General features: G+C 51.6%; 1 protein-coding gene across 2 annotated transcripts in view; it reads right to left on the minus strand.

Moving 5' to 3' along the window:
- Positions 1 to 15,807, minus strand: part of LOC142574302 (monocarboxylate transporter 13-like) — a 96,342-nt gene that overhangs the window by 42,046 nt on the left and 38,489 nt on the right. The window lies entirely within an intron of this gene.

Consider the following 15,807-nt stretch of genomic DNA (forward strand, 5'->3'; position numbering starts at 1 on the left):
TCATTTCCGTGGCGCGTGTTCACATGCTCCTTCTCCAAACGTGGCCACCACGATGTTGAGACGCAAGCTCCGAGCGCTCTCTTCAGGGTATGGAAAATTGTAATTTTGAAAACCGCCTAGACGAGAACCAGGCATCCACGCTCTATAACCGTATAGTTGCGCTCCGCTGCTGTAAGGAGGCGGCTACCTTACGCGATAGCACGACCTTGTCCCCGTTGGTGTTAGGCTAAAACGGCTCCGATCCCGTAGCCACTGGCATAGGTACGGAAATCTGTAGAAGAGGACGTGTCAAAGTTGGTCAGTATAAGTGGCGTGGGGAGAGTGGTGGTGAGGTGGGCAAAAGCGGCAGCTTTAGCGGGACATCACGTAAACGGCACATACCTCTTCAGAAGATCAGTAAGTGGTCGGGCAATCGCTTCGAAATCTTTCATCAAGCGTCGGAATTAAGCGCACATCCTCCAAAACTTCGGACGTCTTTGACAGACTGAGGAACACGAAAAGACGTGACAGCACGAATTTTCTCCGGGTCTGGTAGAATACCAGAAGCGTCGACGAGACGGCCCAGCAATGTAATTTGCCAGCGAACCAAGTGACACATCCGTGAATTCATTTGGAGTGCGGCCTTGTGGAAGATTTGAAGAATATCTGATAAGCGCTCAAGGTGCATCTCAAGTGCAGGGGAAAATAGGGGAACGTCGTCTAGGTAGAAAAAGCAGATTCACAATTGGAACCGTTGAAGCAAAGTGTCCATCATACGTTCGAATGTTACTGTGGCGTTGCATAGACAGAGCAGCATAACTTTGAATAGGTATAGGCCATCAGTGGTGACGAACGCGGTCTTCTCTTGGTCCTTTCTATTGACAGCAATCTGCCAATAACCAGACCGAAAGTATATTGATGGAAAGTATTTGGCACCGTGGAGACGATCGAGGAAGTCGTCAATACGAGGTAAGGGGTAGACGTGCTTTTTGATAATACGGTTGAGTTGACAATAATCTACACAAAAACGCCACGTGCCATCTTTCTTTTTAACGAGCACAATAAGCGAACCCCAATGGCTCGAGGGGGCCTCAATAATGCTTTGGCAAGCTTCTTGTTCACTTTTTCTTCAATAAGATTACGCTGTGATCCAGAGACTTGATATGGCTGGCAATAAAGGGGACTAGCATTATCAGTATTTATGTGATGCTTAACAAGTGAAGTCTGACCCAATTTTTGTTTGTTGAGGCTGGAGATGTAGCCGCAGGAAACCAAAAGGCGGCATATATCTGCTGCTTGTTCAGGCAATAGGTCCGCAGCAATCATTAGACTAACTATGGCGTTGAGGCAACTTGCATGTAGGGGACATGCTGAAGAATCAGAGCAGACGTGTACAGAAAAAAAGTCTTGACATAGTCATCTGCTATAGCGTGCAGCGTGGCAACCGATATGCCTTGGGGTATGTCAGGCCAAAGTTAATTACGGGGAGGCATGTCCTCTTATCGGCAACGGTTACGACGAATTGAGGTACAATGATGTTGCGCATAAAAATGACATCAGGCACATTTGTGACGACACAATCAACATGGGACACATAGAAAGATTACAATAAATCGACAAAAGCCAAGACTCTAGGCTGAAGGTGGACGACGGCGTTCGTACGAGATTTGTTCGGGAGTTTCAGACGAATATGCGGGAGAACATGAAGTTGAAGGCAAAGGGTACCTGCAGAACAGTCGATCAGAGCGGAATGCACGGTAAGAAAGTCTAGTCCGAGGATAAACTCATGGGAACAATTCGTCAGCACTCTAAAAAGAACTGAAACGTGGCGACCAGTGATGCTTATACGGGCAGTATACATTCCAGTGATGGCAACAGTGCTGCCGCCGGCGAAGCGTACGGCTCGCGTAGTAGACGGCGGGAGAACCTTCTCCAGCCAACGACGGCGGTTGGCACTCTTTATAGATGTCTGGTCTCCAGTATCAATTAACGTTGTCAAAGGGACACCGTCGACATGAATATCAAGGAAGTTCTGGGTCGTTGGGAGCGTCTATAAAGGATTTCGGCACGATGAAAATAATGCTGCAACACAACGGGGAGATGCATGGTGTAGTTGTACGGCCTAAGGGGGGGTGTAATTGGTCGGCGGTGAATAGCGGCGTGGCTGGAGCAACGGGGACCTGCGGCGTGGAAGTGAAGGCAAGTTAGAGGGACGAGTGTCATCTACAGGAATATCACTGATAGGAGAGATACTGCGAGGCAAGTAGCGGCGAGGATCGGTATATGGCTGAGGGGCGGTGGAAAAGCAGCTCCAATACGGGGAGATCCAGGAGGTGCGGCAGTGGCGAGCTACATAACCATTTCGGTGCCAACGGAAGCAGATTGGCTTTTTGTCCGGAGTTCTCCACTCAGTAAGTAGGGCTGCGGAACCTAGGAGGAGAATACAGGTCGCTGCGAGGCACAGCTGTTGGCACTGGTCTGGCGTCAGGTCGGGAGACAGAGCAGGGAGAAGGAAAACAGGGTTGGAATTTTCTTTCCACCAAGTGCCTAATTAGGGAGATAACTGGTGCTCGTTGGTCAGTAGTGTGGTCAAGTAGGCGTGGATGGAACGGAGCTATACTTCCAGCATCGAGATCGCGGCAAACGACGCGCGTCACCTTCTCATTGGAGGAGGCTGGAGTAGTAAGGTAAGTAGCAGGATGACGTCGCAGGCGTATTAGGGAGACAAGAGAAATGTAGAACGGCGCGGCGGCATTCTTTGAGAATGACGTTGATGATGCAAGCATTGTTGAAGATGAACAAGTTGAACACGTGGTCCGCGATCGCTTTGAGGACGTGATGTACTTTGTCAACATCAGCTACTTTCTTGTAGACGTTCCGACAAAGCGCGAGCACGTCTTGTGTGTACGAGACAGACAATTGAGTGGAAGACTGTACTCTCATAGCAAGCTAGTTGGTGAACGGTCTGGTTTCCAAAGAGGTCGCGGAGCTTCTATTTGAAGGCATCCCACCTAGACAGCTCGTCCTCGTGTGTATGGAACCAAACACGCGGTGTTTCACCCAAGTAAAGTATTACATTTTCTAGCATTATGCTCGGGTCCCGGTGGTTGTTCTGGTTAATACGCTCATACATGCTGAGCCAGCCCTCAACGACAACATTATCTTAACCGTAGAATATGCCAGGACCACGGGGATTCGTAACCGGGACGTACGTTGTTGTTGCAGTCACAAGTGTCGATGCAGACGAAGGGTCGTAACCGAGAGCCATGGCGGAAAGCTGGACGGTGTAGCCGCTGCGGAGCTGCGTAGCGAGGACAGGAAGCGCCAACCTCCACCAACGAGGGATGAAACACTGAAGACCATTTACAATTTATTTTTTACAAAAACAACTGCAGTGCTTGCCAGCTCACGCGACAGCTCAGAAACCAGGAACAGTTCGTCTTCTTCGTCGGGGCGCCCTCGCGCATCGTACAAAATAAACACGTAATATGCATGTAACAATATGTTTGATAGGGTTGAAATATGTATCTGCAGGTACAAGGTAGCCTACCTTGCCTTGACTTGCCTGCCTGCCTGCCTGTGTCGTGGTGGTATAGTAGTCGTTTCTTCGATTGGATATATATCACAGTAACCATGGGCGGCATGAAATGGATGCCTGCATAACATAAATGATCTGACACATTAGTGCGATGCCGTCTTTGCGAACTTCAGGCGTTTTGAGTCTATCCATCTATCTGCACGAGAGAGTTGACGAATGATGCTGGCAAGCCTTTACGGAAATGGACCTCAAGCTGTAAACAAGTAGAATGAGTGTTCGACTCCAACGATTCTCCCACCCCTTTTAAAACTAATGTATGGGGTTTTACGTGCAAACACCACGATCCGAGGATGAGGCACGTCGTCGTTGGGAATCGCCGGAAGATTTGGACCACCTGGGGTTCTTTAAGGTGCACCCTAAATCGATGTACGCGGGTATTTTCGCATTTCGGCCCAGTTAAGTTTGTTCTATTCTCATTTGAGTCGACCAAAGCCTCTTCAAGGTGATTATCGGCGTTGAAGAAGCAGGAGACAGGTTGGAGGTAAGAAAACTTGAAGATATATTGCAACGAAAATATTTACGCAGTGAAATGCAGAGTTAGCAAAAGAACACTGATGCAAAACACACAAGTAAACTGCGCCTTACTCTTTTACTTTTTCTTAAGTTAGAGCCTAGGACAACTGTCACTACATACGACCAACTGAGTCTCACTGTTCTACCACTAAGTGGTTACGGCCCAGACTAGCGTTGCATCCTACAGAGTCTCACTGGTCTATCAGATTTAGTGATTACAGCCTAGACTGAGGAACAAGCACTTCTTCTGGATTGTTATACGTGAAAGAGACAAAGAAAAAGGGCGGTAGGACCATTTGCCCATCCCACAGAAGCAGTTGCCAATGAGAATTGAAAGTCTGCTTAAGCCCCACAAAAAACCAAACAATCCAAAGGGATGGCCTTACTCTCAAAAGTAAATGCATTGGAAAACAACCCTGTTGCCCCTCTTCCCACAACTTCATCTCCTCTTCCTATCTCTACGTGGTCAGTGACGGCCTCAGCAAACACGCCAGGCACACACGATTTATTGAGGCCATCTCGAACCTCAGCGGCGTCCCTAGTCAGCAAGGGGCTCGGGCGCTGGTGTCACAACACGCATATCGCAGTCCCACCTCAAGGTTTTTCCGCGTGGAAAAATAATGACCTTTGACGGCATCCGGACTCGGTGTTCTCAAGACGACATTGTCCGAACGCAGTCTCCGCATGCGCACCGCGCCTCCGTCTACGGCGCGCACTGCAAGTTACCACGCGACACCTAGCGGGCTCTTCTCAGAGCTCAAAACAAAATGCACGTGGTTGCCGCCCGGATGCGTAGGAGAGTGGACCCCCGCTCCGTACGCGCAACACGTAGTTAAGATTGCTAGGCCCCTATAAACCTCGGCGGCGTCTCTAACCAGCAGGGGACCCTGGAGCAGGTGGTACGACAACCCGTACAGCCGTCCCACACGAGGCTTGTCTGCGTGGACCTATTATGACCGTCGGTGGAATGCCAACCCAGTCCGCGTAAGACCGCGTTCTCCGAATCCGTTCTCCGCATCCGCGACGCCCCCCCCCTCCCCCGGCGCGCGCCGCGGCTCGTCCCCCGACACGACGCGGGCCGTCCAACCCCTGAAAAACAGAAACGGTCGTGCCCGGACGCGCTGGGGAGTTGACGCCTCCCTATTCAAAAAACACGTGGGGAACTCGCGGCACTGCGAAAGTATATACAAAACAATCATGCAGCCCTACACCGCCCATTCTGCATGTTCTAGAGATTAGCGGCTAACAGTACTCATCGAAATGTGGCTGCCGCCCTCTTACCCCTCTAGGCAATGAGAACTCTTGACGTCGAGAGACAGTGCTCGGGAGGGGTTGGCCTAAAGCAACAGACGCCTTCATCTACTACGCGGAAAACATCTTTACTTTCTTGAAGAAGGCAAAAGACACTAAATGTTTCAGCCTCCAGACAATGTCCAGAATCTACGACCCATTCGGATTTCTAGCAACATACGTAGTGCGACGAAAGATGTTGTTTCAGCAGTTATAGGCTTCGAAGGTTGACTGGGACGAAGACCTTCCTGATCGCAGTGCGTAAAAATGGCACGATTGGAGAAACGAGTTGATTGATCTGGTTCAGTTCAACGCTCCCCATCACCTCATGAATGGCGTCACAGAACCGCATGGCAATCAGCTGTGCGTTTTTGTCGACACAAGCACAAAAGCGTACGGAGTTTATGCATACCTTGGTGTAGAAGATATTAATGGGGGTGTGCGACTCTGATTGTACCCAAGTCAAGGATAGCCCTACTTAAAGCTCTATCCTTGCCGCGACTAGAGCTAATGGGCGCGTTGACAGGTAGCAGGCTGCTAAAATACATAAGTAGAAACCTTCATATAAAAGAAACCTACAGTATAAAAAATTATTTTCTCCACCTAGCAACACAGTACAGCATACTTTGCAAAACTTGCCGTAATACCGTAAAATTCTTGCTACAGTTGTAGGGTGGGTTTATTGGGCTCATAGAGCAGCGAGTAACTCAGCACCAGCAGGTAGGGTGCAGCCAGCGAACGAACTGGGTACGAGCCACGGGATGGCAACGGGGCTTTTCATCCTGCCGGTCTTCTTCGTCACAATCACCCCCGGAATTGAAGAGCGGCCATCCTGGCGACCTAGGGAGAGGTGGGCCGATCGTAATACTGCTTCAGCCGGTCAATGTGCACAGTCTCTCGCCCCCGACGACGCAGACCGGTAGATGGCGATACGGGTTCGACCACGTAGTCCACTGGTGATGTTTGCGCAACCACGCGGTAGGGCCCGTGGTACTTCGGAAGGAGCTTGGACGAAAGGCCAGAAGCAGCAACAGGCGAGACCTAAAGCCACACGAATGAGTCGACGGGGAAGAGGTGAGGGGGAGGATTGAGGTCATGACGCTCTTTTTGGCGGCACTGTTGAGCAGACGTCAAAGAACGGGCCAGTTGTCGGCATTTCTCAGCGTGCTGTGCAAACGCAGAAACAGGTGAGCATTCAGCAGGGTCCGGCCGATACGGGAGAACCGTATCAATGGTGCTGTAGGGATGGCGGCCGTAAAGCAGAAAGAATGGTGAGAATCCGGTAGTGGCTTGAGAGGCAGTGTTATATACGTAAGTGACGAACGGAAGTACAAGATCCTAGTTAGAGTGGTCAGATGCAACATACATTGATTGTATGTCACCAAGAGTTCTGTTAAATCGTTCTGTTAAGCCATTGGTCTGTGGATGATAAGCAGTAGCAGTGCGGTGAATAATTCGGCCTTCAGATAAGAGTGACTGCAGGACCTCCGAGAGGAATACGCAGCCCCGATCGCTCAACAGTTCACGAGGTGCGCCATGGCGGAGAACGAAGTTTGCCTAGAATGAACGAGGCGACGTCTTTTGCTGATGCGGCAGGCAAGGCGGCGGTTTCAGCATACCGTGTCAAATGATCTACGGCGTCAACAATCCATCGCTTGCCAGCGCCAGTAGATGGAAGAGGCCCGTATATATCAATGCCGACACGGTCAAATGGCTGAGCTGGGCAGGGAAGTGGTTGGAGAGGTGCGGTGGAGAGATGCGGGACACATTTGCGTCGCTGGCAGGCAATGCAGGAGCGTACGTATATGTGGACGAAGGTGTACATCCCTCGCCAATAATATCGTAGGCGAAGCCGTGTGTAGGTTTTTGACACTCCGCCGTGACCACACTGCGGGTCAGAATGAAAAGCGGAGTATAACTCTTCTCGTAGGTGGCGAGGCACTACTAAGAGCCATTTGTGGCCTTCATTGCGGCGGTATAAAAATCCGTCGCGGATTGTGAAATGCTGCGCCTGTCGGCGTAACTCTCGAGGTGCCGAGGTTGCCGAAGGATTTGACAAAAAGTCTAATATGACGATCCATGGCTCTTTTCGTTGCTCCGATGCCATGTCCAGGATGTCAAGGGGTGAGATGTCATGTCAGTAGGTGGAACTGCTGCTGTCTGAAGTAACTGGGGAGCGCGAGAGCGCATCGGCGTCAGAGTGTTTGCGTCCAGAGCGATAGACGGCACGGATATCATATTCCTGGATTCGGAGGGCCCACCGGGCGAGGCGGCCCGACGGGTCTTTTTGGTTAGACAACCAGCAAAGAGCGTGATGATCCGTCACCACGTCAAAGCGTCGACCTCAGAGATATGGACGAAAGTTTCGAAGAGCCCATACGATAGCCAGGCACTCTTTTTCTGTTACTGAGCAATTGGCCTCAGGTTTCTTCAGGGCACGACTGGCATAAGCGACTACCTATTCAGTATTAGTGTTCTTGCGTTGTGGGAGGACGGCACCAAGGCCCACACCACTGGCGTCAGTGTGAAGTTTTGTAGGTGCGCTTGGATCAAAATGGCGCAAGATTGGCGGAGACGTGAGTAGATGACGAAAAGTCGTAAAGGCAGCATCAGAGGCTTCTGACCAAGCAGAAAGTTCATTGTCACCTTGGAGAAGTTGGTTTAGTGGTGCGATCACAGTAGCGAAATTGCGAACGAAACGTCGAAAGTAAGAGCATAGGCCAATGAAGCTGCGTAGTGCTTTCAAGTTAGTGCGCTTCGGAAATTCGCATACGGCGCGAAGTTTAGCAAGATCAGGAAGAATGCCTTCTTTGGAGACAACGTAGCCTAATATAGTCAGTTTTCGAGCTGCAAATCGGCACGTTTTTAACCTGAAGACCACCATTCCGGAGACAGGTCAAAACTTGATGTAAACGCCGAAGATGGGTCGGAAAGTTAGGGGAAAAGACGACAACGTCGTCAACACAGCAGAGACAAGTATGCCACTTCAGGCCGCGTAGGATGCCGTCAATGATGCGTTCAAAGGTGGCGGGCGCATTGCACAGACCGAACGGCATTACAGTGAATTCATACAAGCCGCCTGGTGTTACAAACGCTGTTTTAGAACAGTCAGCGCCAGCCATGGGCACCTGCCAGTAGCCATAGCGGAGATCTAAGGAGGAAAAAAACTCCGCTCTTTGCAAACAGTCAAGTGCGGCATCAATACGTGGCAACGGGTATACATCATTTCAGGTAATCTTGTTGAGCCTTCGATAATCAACGCAAAATCGTATCGTGCCGTCTTTTTTTTAACTAGGACGACTGGTGACGCCCAGGGACCACTAGAAGGCTGGATGACACCACGATTGAGTACATCGTTCACCTGGTCATTGATAACGCGTCTTCCAGTCGCCGATACTCAGTAGGGACGCTGTCGAATTGGTGCGTTGGTTCATGTCAATTGTGTGCGAAACAGCCGTTGTCCGGCCGAGTGATGTTGCTTGGCAGTCAAAAGAGGAAGAGAAGCCTTGGAGCAAGCGAAGAAGTTCTTCGCGCTGCGTTGTCGTGAGGTCACTGGCAATAGCTGGCGCAAAAGAACGCGGCAGTGACTGAGGAGGCGATGCCTCGAGAGCAGCAAGTGGAGTCGTCCATCGTGTCTAATATTGAAGATGACGTCAGTGGCTCTGCTCTGCCAAGGCTTTCACGGCGGCGTAAAGTAATTGGTTCAGCCGGTGGGTTTGAGACGCACGTGAGAGAGGCGCCAGCTTTGAACTCGAGGACGGCGAACGCAGTGGTAGTGAACGGCGGCGAACTAAGAGTTCAGACGGAGCGAAGAGTACTGTGCCGTCATCTACAGAGTCACAAGAGATACTCACAAGAGTGGAAGACCAGGCAGGTACAACGGTGTCTTCTGAAACAGCGATATTGCGAAAATGGTCCTTATGGTGAGTGATAATATCGGTCGAAAACTGAAACAGCTCGATTTCGGCGCGGCCGCAATCAATGATCGCAAGATGTGTGGATAGAAAGTCCCAACCTAATATGACGTCGTGTGAACATGATGGCAACACGATCAATTCTATCATATTGTTGCAGGAAGAAAGCAGGCCCACGAGTGTAAAATAATCTATTTTTACAACTGGTGTATATGGCGTTCAGGCAACTGCCAGACTTCGTCTTCCTCTAGTCCAATTCGACTTCTTCCTTCACTTCACCGTAACATCACCCTCCCGGCGGGGTTAGCTCCGTCCTGGTGCCAGTTATAGAGCCTCACTTAACGGGGGGACATAGGGCCTGAGCCTGGCGACGTGAACAAAATCGCTGGTGACGTTAGGAGGCACTGAAGGCTGTACGACTGGGGCGATCTCGTACGTCACATCGGGCAGTTGGCGTAAGATCCGGTAAGGTCCAGAATAACGGTAAAGTAGTCTTTCCGACAAGCCGACGCGACGTGAAGGCGTCCAGAGAAGGACCAGGGAACCACGTGAAAAATGGTAGCCTCGGTGCCGAAGGTCGTAGCGTCGCTTTTGAGAAGCTTGCGAGACTGCGAGGAGATGACGGGCGACATCTCGGGCCTGGGCGGCTAAGTCAATAGCATTGCGAGCGTAACCAGTGCTGGGTGATTGTACTGCGGAAGGTAGCAACGTGTCAAAGGGCAAGGAGAGGTCGCGGTCATACAAAAGGTAAAATGGTGAAAATCCGGCAGTGTCGTGAGGGAACAAGCTGTATGCGAAAGTGATGTATGGTAGAGCGACGTCCCAGTCGCGGTGATCGTGGGAAACGTACATAGCTAGCATTTCAGTTAGCGTGCGGTTGAGTTACTGGGTGAGGCCGTTCGTTTGAGGGTGGTACGCAGTAGCAGACTGGTGTTCTGTAGAGCAGGAGCGCAGCAGATCATCGACGACCTCCGATAGAAAGTAGCGGCCGCGATCCGTCAGCAACTGGGGCGCCGTGGTGCAGAATGACGTCGTATAGTAAGAAGTCGGCGACATCTGTAGCGCAGCTGGTTGGTAGCGCTCGTGCAATGGCATATTTCGTGGCATAATCGTTTGCTACAGCAATCCATTTGTTTCCTTTGATGGAAATTGGAAAGGGGCCAAGGAGGTCTAGGCCCACCAGGAAGAAGGGCTCTGTAGGGATATCAATAGGTTGAAGCAAACCAGCGGGAGGTATAGCCGGCGTCTTCCGGCGCTGACACAGGTCGCAAGAAGCGACACAACGGCGCACAGAGCGATAAATGCCGGGCCAGAAGAAGCGGCGCCGCAGGCGGTCATATGTACGAATGATGCCCAGATGTCCAGCAATAGGAGCGTCGTGAAGTTGCTGGAGCACGGCGAGTCGAAGGTGCTTCGGAACTAGTAGGAGGAGCTCCGGGCCGTCAGGACGAAGGCTACGATGGTATAAAGTTCCATCGCGCAAGGTGAACATCCGGAGGGTCGGGTCATTGGGCGAGGACCTTTGGCGTTCCATAAGAGTTCGAAGAACAGGATCTCTGCGCTGCTCGTCGCCAATATGGAGGAAGCCGGAGAGGGATAGAACACTGATGTCCGAGTCTGCATCGGTATCGTCGGGTTGATCCACGGGATTGCGGAACAGGCAGTCCGCGTCTTTATGCAGGCGCCCTGACTTATACATAATAGAAAATGTATATTCTTGTTGACGCAATGCTCAACGTGCAAGTCGTCCAGTTGGGTGCTTCAAAGAGGAGAGCCAGCCGAGGGCGTGATGATCGGTTACGACGCAGAAGCTCCGACCGAAAAGGTACGGGCGAAATTTCGCGACCGCGCATACGAGCGCGAGACATTTTCTCTCAGTAATGGAGTAATTTCACGGGGCTGTGGAAAGAAGGCGGCTAGCGTAAGCGATGACACGGTCTCGGCCCTGTTGACGCTGAGCGAAGACAGCGCCGATGCCATGACCACTCGCGTCAGTTTGTACTTCAGTGGGCGCAGAAGGGTCAAAGTCTGACAGAATTGGGGAAGTTGTAAGCCGCTCAATCAGGGCAGAGAAGGCTTTCTCCTGCAGTGGTCCCCAAGAGAAAGAGACGTCTTTCTTAAAATGGTCAGTGAGAGGGTGAGCGATGTGGGGGGGGGGGGCAAAATTTTTCACAAATCACCGGAAATAAGAGCATAAGGCCAGAAAACTAGGGACAACGTTTGTTGAACAAGGTACAGGAAAATTTCGCACAGCGTTAACTTTCTGTGGATCAGGTTGGATTCCGGCGGCGTTTACGAGATGGCCGAGCATGTTAATTTCGCGGCGACCGAAATGGCACTTGCAGGAGTTTAGCTGAAGGCCAGCCCTGCGAAACACGCAGAGTATGGGTGTGAGGCGCCGCAAGTGGCTCTCAAAATTCGACGAAAACACAATCACATCGTCGAGGTAACAGAAGCATGTGGACCACTTCAAGCCGCGCAAGAGAGAGTCCATCATGCGCTCGAATGTAGCTGGCGCATTGCATAATCCAAAGGGCATGAAGTTCAATTTATACAGACCGTCCGGTGTGACGAAGGCAGTTTTCTCGCGGTCCATCTCATCGACGCTAATCTGCCAATAGCGGGAGCTGAGATCAATTGATGAGAAGTATTGGGATCCATGAAGGCAGTCAAGAGCGTCATCAATTCGAGGCAGGGGATAAACATCCGTCTTTGTTATCCTGTTAAGGTGGCGGTAGTCAACCCAGAAGCGCCATGAGCTGTCTTTTTTTCTTTACTAAGACAACCGGTGTTGCCCACGGGCTACTGGAAGCTTCAATGATGTCCTTGTCCATCATCCTGTCGACCTCTTTCTGTATGATGCCCCTTTCTGCTGCGGGGACACGATATGGGCCTCCTATTAATGGAGCTGGCGTCACCGGTGTTGATGCGATGCGTGACAACAGATGTCCGGCCAAGTGGACCGTCGTCCAAATCAAAGATGTCCCGATAAGATGACAGGAGGTGACGAAGAGCTGTTGTTTGCTCGGAAGGAAGGTCAGGGGCAATCATTTTAGAAACATCGTCCGCAGGCGTCGAGTACGGAGGAGTGGGTGACAAAGGTCCGTTGGTACTGAGGAAGGATTCAGAGGTCAAAGAAGATATCTCAAATTCTTCCAAAGGAGTGATATGCGCTATGGCGATACCTTGTGGCAGCACATGCGACGAAAATCCAAAATTGAGGATGGGCACGCGAGCGCAGATTTGGCGGATCCGGATTAAGGTGCTCGGTAGGGCAATATTGCGCGACAAAACCGCGTCAGTAAGCGGCGACACGACGGTCTCGCCATCAGGTACGGGAGGACAGGGCATCAAGAAGACATTTGTAGCCGCCTGTGGAGACAGCCTTGCAAACTCAGCAGAACATAAGCGGTGTGAAGCACAAGCTGTTGCGTCGGCAGGAAGCGGCAGATCCAAAATTACAACACCTGCGGAGCAGTCAATTTGAGCAGAGTGCTTCGAAAGGAAGTCGGAGGCCGAGAATTAGGTCGTGCGGACAGTGTTCAAGGCCGATAAATAGAACAACGGCATAATGGCCCCCAATGGTCACACGCGCTGTGCACATTCCAAGGACAGGTGAAGTACTCCCATCGGTGACTCGCACAGTGCACGGTACGGCGGGTGTCAGAACCTTTTTGAGCCTTCGGCGGAGAGCAGCGCTCATAACTGAAAGCTGCGCTCCTGTATCAACGAGAGATCTAACAGGTACGCCATCAACTTAAATGTTCAGTAGGTTTCCACATGTAGGCAGGGTCAATGGAGGATTTGTGGGCCGGGTCGGAGTTGCAGCTTCACCTCCGGGAGTTGCACCGCCTAGCTTCCAGAAGCGAAGCGACCGGTTGCAGAAGGGGACGAAGAGCTATGAACGAGAGGCGAACGGGATCTACGACCTTGCGCAAACGAGGAGCGGCTGGATCTTGGTGGAGCACTGTCGGCGTTGATGTTCCTAGTCGGCGTATAGGGCGAGAAAGTACGATTGTCTGGTACGTGGCGGTAGTGACTCGGAGACGACCACCGAGGAGGCGACGGCCAGTGATTGCGGCAATGACCGGCGATGTGTCCAATACCTGAACAATTAAAACTGCTGGGTTTATCATCCGCTGTGCGCCAGTCAGCTGGGTTGCGACGGAGTGGCGGAAAGCTTTGCATCTGGGAGCGAGCGGCGGAGAAATCTGGTAGGTGTTTGTATGGCGGACCGAGCAGAGAGATGGATTGCCCAAACTGGCTATTTCCTCCCAAACGACCGCTTGTATAAGAGAGATAGAGGGCACGCTTTCCCGACAGTTGGAACGAACTGGAGCCGGAACCATGGCCTCAAGTTCACGGCGAACGATGCGCGTGATATCTTGAGGTCCTGTGGGCTGAACGAACCGCGGCGGGTCTTCGCAAGAAGATGTCGCGGCGGTATTGGGCAATCGATCGAAAGTTTGAGCGACGCGGCGGCCCTTCGCTTGTTCGAAGCGCCGGCACTCCTTTACAATTGCATCCACAGTGGCACAATCCTTAGAAATCGGAGATTGAAGGCACCGTCTGCAATACCTTTCAGTATGTGACCAATCTTGTCTGCCTCGGTCATGTTGTTATCAGCCTTGCGACAGAGGGCCAGCACATCCTGTATGTACACGACATAGGATTCTGTGGACGTCTGAGCGCGGCACGCAAGTTCTTTTTTTGCTCCCAGCTGGCGACCGACAGGTCTGCCAAACAGGTCTCGCATTTTTTCTTTGCAGACATCTCAGCTCGTTAGGCCAGCTTCGTGTGTGTCGTACCATTGCTTTGCAGTTCCTCTTAGACAAAATATTACGTTTGCTAGCATCACTGTTGGATCCCACCTGATGTTGTCGCACACTCGCTCGTACATCGTAAGCCCGTCCTCGACGTCGGCGTTGTCCATGCCACAAAATGTCTCTGGGTCCCGCGGATGAGTGAGGATGACCATTGGCACGGGCTGCTGAGGTGTTGTCGCTTGTGTCGGTTGATTTGCCATTGTGGCGGCAGGTAGGTGACGTCCTCTGCGAAGTTCCGCGATTGTACCCCGCACGTTCCACCAAAATTTTGCAGGAAGAAAGCAGGCCCACGAGTGTAAAATAATGTATATTTACAACTGCTGTATATGCGTTCAGGCCAGACTTCGTCTTCCTCTAGTCCAATTCAACTTCTTCCTTCCCTTCACCGTAACAATATAGAGGACTTCCTGAATTACGACACGAGCAGTGCAGGCGCCGGATGGCTCGACGTGCTGCGCGTTGGCAGTTCGAAGATATAGTCCAGAAAGCGGCGTCGTCCCTTTTCCTCTCTTGCGGCAAATAGGGGCATCTATCGCTGAAAGTGCAGTGCCGGTGTCGACAAGTGCTAGCGTCAATATTCGTTCTATTGCGACTTCAATAACGTTCTTCGGGGAAGTGTGAGGCCTTATACATTTCGCTGACACTGCAGTTCTCGCCTCCTGAACTGCGATTTTTATTTTTCCTGGCGCAAAGGGCTCCGCCGCCGGTGCATGGGGGAAAGGGATCGGCGGCGAGGAGAAAGTGACATAAAAATTGTAACAGCGCAAACACATGCAACCACAAAGTAACAAGGACGAGACACAAGCGCTTGTGTCTCGTCCTTGTTACTTTGTGGTGGCATGTGTTTGCGCTGTTACAATTTTCATGTCAAGTATGCACCAACTCGCCCAGAAAGAAGTTTTAATGAGGAGAAAGTGAACGGCGAGCACCGGAGAATGCGGTGTCGACGGCAGGAGGAGATTCAAAGGTGTCCGAATAGTTGCGGCATTGTTGGAAACGTGGCGCATATGGACGCACATTGTTGGGGATGTTCGGTGTAAGCAGGCGACAGTGACGTGCCACGTGTCCTGCACGGCCACAATAAAAACAAATCGGACGGTTGTCTTCCGCGCAAATGGTCTTGAGGTCGTGCATAGTGCACTAGTGGACGGACTGGAGGGGATACTGGTGGGCGAAAAGGTGAGAGAAGGGGGCCATAGGGCTGCCTCGCAGGCCTCATCGCGACTTCGGCGTACGTCAGGGGAGCGGCAGTCTGAGCCTGCTGGAAAGACGGTGAAATGTGGTCGACTACCTGCTCCTTGATAACAGATTGGAGAGTGGGCGCCAACGGAGTACTCGGCTGGCCGTGTGTAAGTGGAATCAAGGAAAGCTGACGAGCCACCTCTTCACGGACGAACTCCTTGATCTGTAGCAGCAGCGAAGTGTTATCCGGGGCAGCAGCCAAGCTCGACATTGAAGCGGCCTGAGGTGATGATTGGCGGGTGGCTACGCGTTGTTTGTACAGTTCGTCGAAGCTTTGACAGAGACTGACGAGTTCAGAGACTGTCGACGGATTTTTCGCCAACAACATCTGGAAGGCGTCGTCTTCAATGCCTTTTAAGATATGGCGGATCTTCTCGGCATCAGCCATTGTGACGTCAACGCGGTTGCAGAGGTCGACAACATATTCTATAGAGCTGGTAAATGT

This window comes from Dermacentor variabilis, chromosome 3 (genome assembly GCF_050947875.1).
Source record: "Dermacentor variabilis isolate Ectoservices chromosome 3, ASM5094787v1, whole genome shotgun sequence".
Taxonomy (NCBI): domain Eukaryota; kingdom Metazoa; phylum Arthropoda; class Arachnida; order Ixodida; family Ixodidae; genus Dermacentor; species Dermacentor variabilis.